Here is a 7769-nt window from a genome sequence, read left to right as displayed (position 1 = left end):
TAGTATCCGGATCTAACTGTGCGAGCGATTTACTTTTTGGCCCTGTTAGATGTTGGTGTATTGTTCTCTCCTGTGATCATGTGCACTTCTCTGTCATACTAAGCATGATTTGCGGGGTTATGTCTATCCTGACTGTCTCGTCTGTGGTCTCTTCTTTCCCTTATCTCTTCATGTCTATCCCTCCTATCCCTGTCATCGTGACCACGGTGGAAGTCGTCGTGTCTGTGCCGTTCGTTTTCTCTGTCTCGTCTATGTTCATCATAGCGGCGCTCCCTGTATGTGCCCCGGGGCCTTTCTATATACTGGTCCAGGAACCCTTTCCTTACTAAGATTTCCAATTGATGTTTCAAGTGTCCGCATTCGCGGGTGAGTGATAAACATGCATTTTTACCTCATGGTGTGTCATTTTTGATGTTTAGTTATGAAGATTTTGTGTGTTTGTTGATTTATTTGAGCTTATATTGGTTTTTGGTCAAGAACTTGTCACATGCTTGTGTTTGAACGTATTTTTCAGAAATAATGAAGCAGAATTTGGAAGATTTGGCTGAAATAGAAGTTGTAGTTCGTCTCGATAGGAGTTCGTGAGCGCAAACGGTTCGTAAATCGGAGTTCGGACGAGGGAGAACGAGCCAAAACAAAATCACTGCGCAAGGTCGCGCGAGGTCGCGCGTTCCAGGCGCGCGGCCGCGCGACCCAGCCGCGCGACGAAGACAGACCTGCTGGACAGCGCGCGCGGGCTCGGCGCGCGGGCGCGCGACCCGGCTGCGCGAGACGCCGTTTTTCCGCCCAAAATTCGTTTTTTTAGTGATTTTGGGTATTTTTGAGAGCTACAAGACCTAGGGCATATAAATACTCTCCAACAACTTATTCTCTGACCCTTTTATCATCTTTTATCATATTTTACTTTTCCTGAGAGCTGAGAGAGACGGAGAACGGAGCGAGAGCAAGAACTGAAGATTCACAATTCTACTACGGTTTTGCTTGTGGATGTTTATTTGTTTTATTGAAAATTGTATTCTAGTTCATATGTCTATGTGTGGCTAGAATCCCTCTTTCCCAGGGTTTAGGGAGTAGACATGATTTGAATTTCTAATTGTTTGATTCAATTAATTGAGATTGTTATTCCTTTTTATGTTCTTGTTATTATTGATTGCTTTATTGATTGGCCACCAATTTAGCATAATCATAGGTTTTAATTTGAGATCGGGAGATGTTGTTAGAGTATTTATATACTCTAAGTTTTGTTGTCATTATGTAGAGCAAAGAAATATCTTCTGGAGTTTCTCAGAATGTGTCTTGTTGGGTTGCTTCTTCAGTCTCTTGTCTGGCAGTTTTTCTCTCTCTACGGGTTTTTAGTTTGAGATAGGCTTGGGCCTTCAAATTTGCTAAGGAGTCTTTATTCCTAGGGCTTTTATGAACCATATTTAGTGCTGCCTCAAGTAATCCCTTCGATGAGCCGCCAAGAGCCCAAACCGCCAAGAGCTCAAACTTCTTCTAGGGTTTGGCTATATATTTGGTGATGAAGAGATTTCGTTTTTGCTGCTGATTTTGGTTCTACTCTACTATTTTTTAAGAGTATTTTCGTAGCCTTATCAAGAGCATACAATACATGTAAGTGTGTTCTAGTTTGTGGCTTATTTTCATCTTGTAAGCGTTGTGGGTTGGTTTAGTACTTTGATTCCTTGCTCCAGCCTGTTGGAGTAAGTTTATTTGTTGGGTTTAAGCGTTGAATGTGTATCATTCAAGCTTAGGGAGTGAGTTGTTAATTTGCTCTCAATTATTCATCTTGGTGGAGGTTTGGGAAGATATAGAGGCTAGGGATTTTTTTAGTCTTCGCGTGTAAGTCCTTTGTATATCTTATCATCACTAGTGGATAATTTACCCTGGGCGTGGCCCCCCAGATGTAGGTGTGTTATCACCGAACTGGGTAACCATCTTTAGTGTTCTTGTGTTCTTACTTTTCTGCACAGTTTCAGTTAGTGTCTCTGCCAGAGTTTCTGGTTGAGTCTCTGCACGAGTTTTAACTTCTGTGTGTGCAAGTTTATATGTTTTTGGATAGGCGAAACTTTCAATTGGTATCAGAGCGGGTCACCCAAGTTATCGGTGTTGATCCTGTGCTTCCGCCGCCTATCCTATCGCTGCGTTCGATGGCTACCCACAGAGAAGGACAGTATGCTTCCAAACGTATCTCTGCCGATGTTACAACTGCCGGAGATGTAGGTACCGATTTTGATGTTGTTGCTTACTCTGCCAAGATCAAAGATGTTCAAAAATCTGTTACTGTTAATGTTACGACCGATGAGGATACTGACAGTGATAATGAGGAATTTGATGAGAACTACTTGGCTGACAATTATGAGATGTTGTACAATAAATGTGTGGCGATGCTTGAGTTGAACAAATCCCTCTCCACACAACTCAGTGATGTTTCCAAAGAACGTGATGAGTACAAAGATATGTATGAAAAGCAAAAGAAGGAACTTGTGGTTCTTCAACAGGCTATGAACTTGAAGATTGGCGAACTGGAACATCATCAGAAACTTGACAGAATGATGAACACGGGTACTGACAAGCTTGAAGGAATTCTGGAGAGTGGTCAGAATTCTAACAACAAAGCAGGAATAGGTTTCGAAGAAAAAGGAGGGATTCCCAAAGCCGATGTTATCAAGCCAGATGTCAATCCATCAAAGGAGGAAAATCAGAATATACCTCAGGATGTTCACAAACCTGCTGCGTACAAGAATCTTCCACCAAGAAGGAACAATTCTCAATCTTTTGTTCCTATTTGTCATTATTGCAATCGTCGTGGACACATCAAACCTCGATGCAGATTTTTTCTTGATGATAGAAAGAAGATGGTGGATACAAGAAGTTATCAGGTGAATAAAGTTCCTATTACTGGAAAACGTGGAAAAGAAGGTATTGGTTATTTTAGAGGAAAGATTGGTCAACCTCATTCGAATAGATCATCTGCAAGTGTTTGGCGTCCTATCTGCCACTTTTGTGATAAACCAGGTCATATTAAACCTAATTGCAGATCATACCTTGAGGATAACCAGAAGAAGAAAAGAAGAAAATTTCGAAAGAAATGGGTGCAGAAATTAGTACGAGTTTCTTCTTCAGTTTCTGAGAATGTCAAAACTGAAGTCTCTGCAGATGTTAAAACTGTGAATGATCCTATTGATGTTATGGGTTATCCGAGCAAATTAGTTGTTGATGCTCCTGTTGCTACGAATGAAACTGCTACAGAAGTCGCTCTTTTCATTGGTTCAGCAGCTGTTCCTGTAGCTGTTACAGAAGTCACTCCCGCCATTGTTCATAAGTCACTTGATCCTGCTATGAAGACTTTACTCCGAAGTATGTTCTTTAAAATGTTCTTTCATAAGAACACATCTATCTCTTGTTGAGGGAGAGTTGTCATTGATGTATGACAAAAAGGGGGAGTATATGGATTATTGTATTGAGGGGGAGTTGTTGCTGTTTTGTTTCTGCTATGTATTTATGTGTTGAGCAGAATTTGATTTTGTCTACACCAATGACAAAGGGGGAGATTGTTAGAGTATTTATATACTCTAAGTTTTGTTGTCATTATGTAGAGCAAAGAAATATCTTCTGGAGTTTCTCAGAATGTCTCTTGTTGGGTTGCTTCTTCAGTCTCTTGTCTGGCAGTTTTTCTCTCTCTACGGGTTTTTAGTTTGAGATAGGCTTGGGCCTTCAAATTTGCTAAGGAGTCTTTATTCCTAGGGCTTTTATGAACCATATTTAGTGCTGCCTCAAGTAATCCCTTCGATGAGCCGCCAAGAGCCCAAACTGCCAAGAGCCCAAACTTCCAAGAGCCCAAACTTCTTCTAGGGTTTGGCTATATATTTGGTGATGAAGAGATTTCATTTTTGCTGCTGATTTTGGTTCTACTCTACTGTTTTTTAAGAGTATTTTCGTAGCCTTATCAAGAGCATACAATACATGTAAGTGTGTTCTAGTTTGTGGCTTATTTTCATCTTGTAAGCGTTGTGGGTTGGTTTAGTACTTTGATTCCTTGCTCCAGCCTGTTGGAGTAAGTTTATTTGTTGGGTTTAAGCGTTGAATGTGTAGCATTCAAGCTTAGGGAGTGAGTTGTTAATTTGCTCTCAATTATTCATCTTGGTGGAGGTTTGGGAAGATATAGAGGCTAGGGAGAACGAGTCTTCGCGTGTAAGTCCTTTGTATATCTTATCATCACTAGTGGATAATTTACCCTGGGCGTGGCCCCCCAGATGTAGGTGTGTTATCACCGAATTGGGTAACCATCTTTGGTGTTCTTGTGTTCTTACTTTTCTGCACAGTTTCAGTTCTGTGTCTCTGCCAGAGTTTCTGGTTGAGTCTCTGCACGAGTTTTAACTTCTGTGTGTGCAAGTTTATATGTTTATGGATAGGCGAAACTTTCAATAATTATTACCTGAACTAAGAACATATAACACATTTATTTTAATTCTAAAGGGAATTGATAACTGTGAGGGCGTTAATCCTATGAACTTTTAGGAGTTACATGTTAGAAGTGCGATCCAGGGATGGTAGCCTTGCAGGTAATCAACGGTTTGTATGCCACGGGAGTGGGTATGGACTAGCTTAGAGATTGCCTTAGGAATCATCTTATTAATTGAATTGAACATGTTAGTTAGGAGAATCTGTTGAAACCTTTGCCTTGAGAAATCTTCTCTTATCTGTTTCTCTGTTTCGCAGCTTGCTTTATTTTCTTTCCTGCTGTTTATTTATTTTGTTTTTTACAACAAAACACTCAATTTCGTTTGTCCAGATAGAGTAGAATAATTTAGGATAGGAATTGGTTAATTCAGTCTCTGTGGAATACGACCTTGCTTGCTACTGTACACAATTGCACCCGTACACTTGCGGCGTGTTAAAGAAAATAGCGAACAAGTTTTTGGCGCCGTTGTCAGGGACTGATTTTTATCAGTACTATCTGTTGATTATTTGATACTAATCTGGATTTTTTTTTGTTATTTTTATTTATTTTCTTTATTTTTCTTTTGGTTCTTATTTTTTTGGTTCTGGAGTTTTCCAGGTAGTGCATGAGCAGCTCTGGAGATTTTTGATAGCATGGGCACTACATGCTATCAATGGCCAGTCGAGAGGGAATATTTGGAGAATGTTGCTGCCACCACAAATTCTGATTCAGTTACTTTGTTAGCCACTCAAATTGCTGCATTGTCTTCCAAGATAAATGCTTTGAGTATTGCTAAGATAGAGTCAGCTGTGAAAAATCCGATGATGATGGAAGAGGCAAATTTTGTCAGCAATTGGAATTTCAGGAATTTTCAACAGGGTGGATTTTAAAGAGTACAGCAGGGAAACAATCAGAGTTGGCAACAGCTCTATCATGGAGGGTGCCCGAATAACTCGTTTTTGGCTCCACCAGGCTTCTCTGTCACCAATGGAGTCATCAATGAGGAGAAGAAGCCTAATTTGGAAGAGCTATTGATGAAATTTATCTCCAAGTCGAATGAGAGGATGGAGAAGCTTGAGTCTACCACTGCTGCTTTAGGGACCCGGATGAAGGTGTTTGAGACTCAGATGACTCAAGTGACCATTTGCTATTAGCAATCTATATCAGTCGGGCCAATTCTCAAGCAATACTGTGGTGAGTCCAAAAGAGCAGTGTATGACCATTGAGCTCGAAAGTGATACATCATATGAAGAGCCTCAAGCGATGAAAGAAGAGCAAGAAGTTCTGAAAGTTGAGATGAGCTTGAAGGATGAAAATTTTAAAAGTATTGAAGAGCGCGATGTCCAAAATGTAGTTGACACTTGCATCGACCAAGGAAAATCATTGAAGGCTTGTCTCTTTAGCTTTTATCTAACTCCATCTTTTGATTTTAATTTTGATTCATCTGATGAACACTTTTTGGAGTGTGGTAGTACTTTTGATTGTTCACAGGATGGCCATAGTTTTCAAGAAATTTTGAAGGTTGGAAAACCACCTTATCATTGGTTCACAACAGATGATGTACTCAAATTTGATGAAAAGTGGCCACCACCTACACCTGCTGGATCGTCGAGCTAACGACGTTAAAAATAGCGCTTATTGGGAGGCAACCCAATTTTCGGTTAGTTCGTTTCTTTTCGTTTGTTAGTTTTTTTTTGTGCCCCACAAATCCTTTTCAAACTTATTCTCCATGGCGGTGAATAAGTTTGGGGGGATGTATCTTTGTGGGTGCATTGTTTCTTTTTAGTTGTTTTTGTTTGTGTCGTCGTTGAGTTGTTTAGTCTTGCTTTGGTGGTTTCTCTGTGATGTTACCTTGATGATGATGTGAGATGTGTAGAGTTTTGTTGGATAATTGGCTTATGATGATTTCTGCTTTAAAATTGTGAAATTGCATGCATTTGTGTTGATATCGTTGTGATTGAGCATGATTGATGAATGATAAGCATGGTCTCTATGTGTTTGCAATCAATGAAATAAGCTGTGAGATTTGAGCCTTGACTGTCATTATTTTTACAGTCTTATTTCTTATTCTTGAGTGATTGCTCGAGCTTGCATGTGTCTCACTAGAACTTGTCTTGGTTTCTCCCTCGAGGTCACGTAGTGTGCTTAATAACTTTGAGATGATAGAAGGCCATCTTTGCTAGCCTATTTATCCCTTATTTGTCCTATATCGTTATATGATCCTAGTTCGCCCCCTTTGAGCCTTATTTTTTCATATTCTTTGATTTAGCTATGTGTGGGAGCTTGGAGATTATTTGATAGGAGATAATTGGGTTGTGGAGATAAATGATCATGAGTTATGTTTTGTGGTTTTAAATTGAAAATCCTAGTACCCTACAAGAGTTGTTGAAAGAAAAAAAAAAAGGAATGGTGGAGAAAAGAAAAAAAAAACAAAGAAAAAAAAAGAGAAAAGAATTGGAAAAAAATGGGTACATAGGATGCATTAGAGAGACATAATGTTATGAGAAATAATTGTTGAGTTGTGATGGTTTTCGTATTGAAAAATTTGGTTTTGCGGAAGGTGGAGGATAGAATTGAGTAAGAATGTTATAAGGTTGGTGATTATGCTACATTGAGAGTATCTATTAGTCACTTAGCCAAATATATTCTACCCTACCAAAGAGCCTACATTACAACCCTCAATAAAGACCTTTTTGATCTTAGTTATAGGAGCACACATTTAGTGGTGGAGAGGTGAGACGATTGACAAGCTTATGGATGAGTACTTGTTTAGCTTGAACTGAGCGTATACACGTCATTTTTGATTGATACACTTGAGAGTTGAGAGTTCTTATTTTCTTTATCCTTTTGGTGAGGATTGCAATTCATTGAGACCATAATTTGAATTTGTCATGAGTGTGATATCTTGATGATTGGAGATACAAATGCATGTTGGTAATTTTGTTGACAAATCTGAAGCCACAATGTTATCCACTTTTCTCTACGCTCTTGTTGATTCATTCTTGGTTCATCTTTGTTTTGTCCGAGGACGGACAATAGTTCAAGTTTGGGGGTTGATAAACATGCATTTTTACCTCATGGTGTGTCATTTTTGATGTTTAGTTATGAGGATTTTGTGTGTTTGTTGATTTATTTGAGCTTATATTGGTTTTTGGTCAAGAACTTGTCACTTGCTTGTGTTTGAACGTATTTTTCAGAAATAAAGAAGCAGAATTTGGAAGATTTGGATGAAATAGAAGTTGTAGTTCGTCTCGATAGGAGTTCGTGAGCGCAAACGGTTCGTAAATTGGAGTTCGAACGAGGGAGAACGAGCCAAAACAAAATCACT

The sequence above is a fragment of the Salvia miltiorrhiza genome, chromosome 1 (assembly GCF_028751815.1).
Source record: "Salvia miltiorrhiza cultivar Shanhuang (shh) chromosome 1, IMPLAD_Smil_shh, whole genome shotgun sequence".
Taxonomy (NCBI): domain Eukaryota; kingdom Viridiplantae; phylum Streptophyta; class Magnoliopsida; order Lamiales; family Lamiaceae; genus Salvia; species Salvia miltiorrhiza.
The sequence above is the reverse complement of the archived record's forward strand: the minus strand, read 5'-3'. Positions refer to the sequence as shown.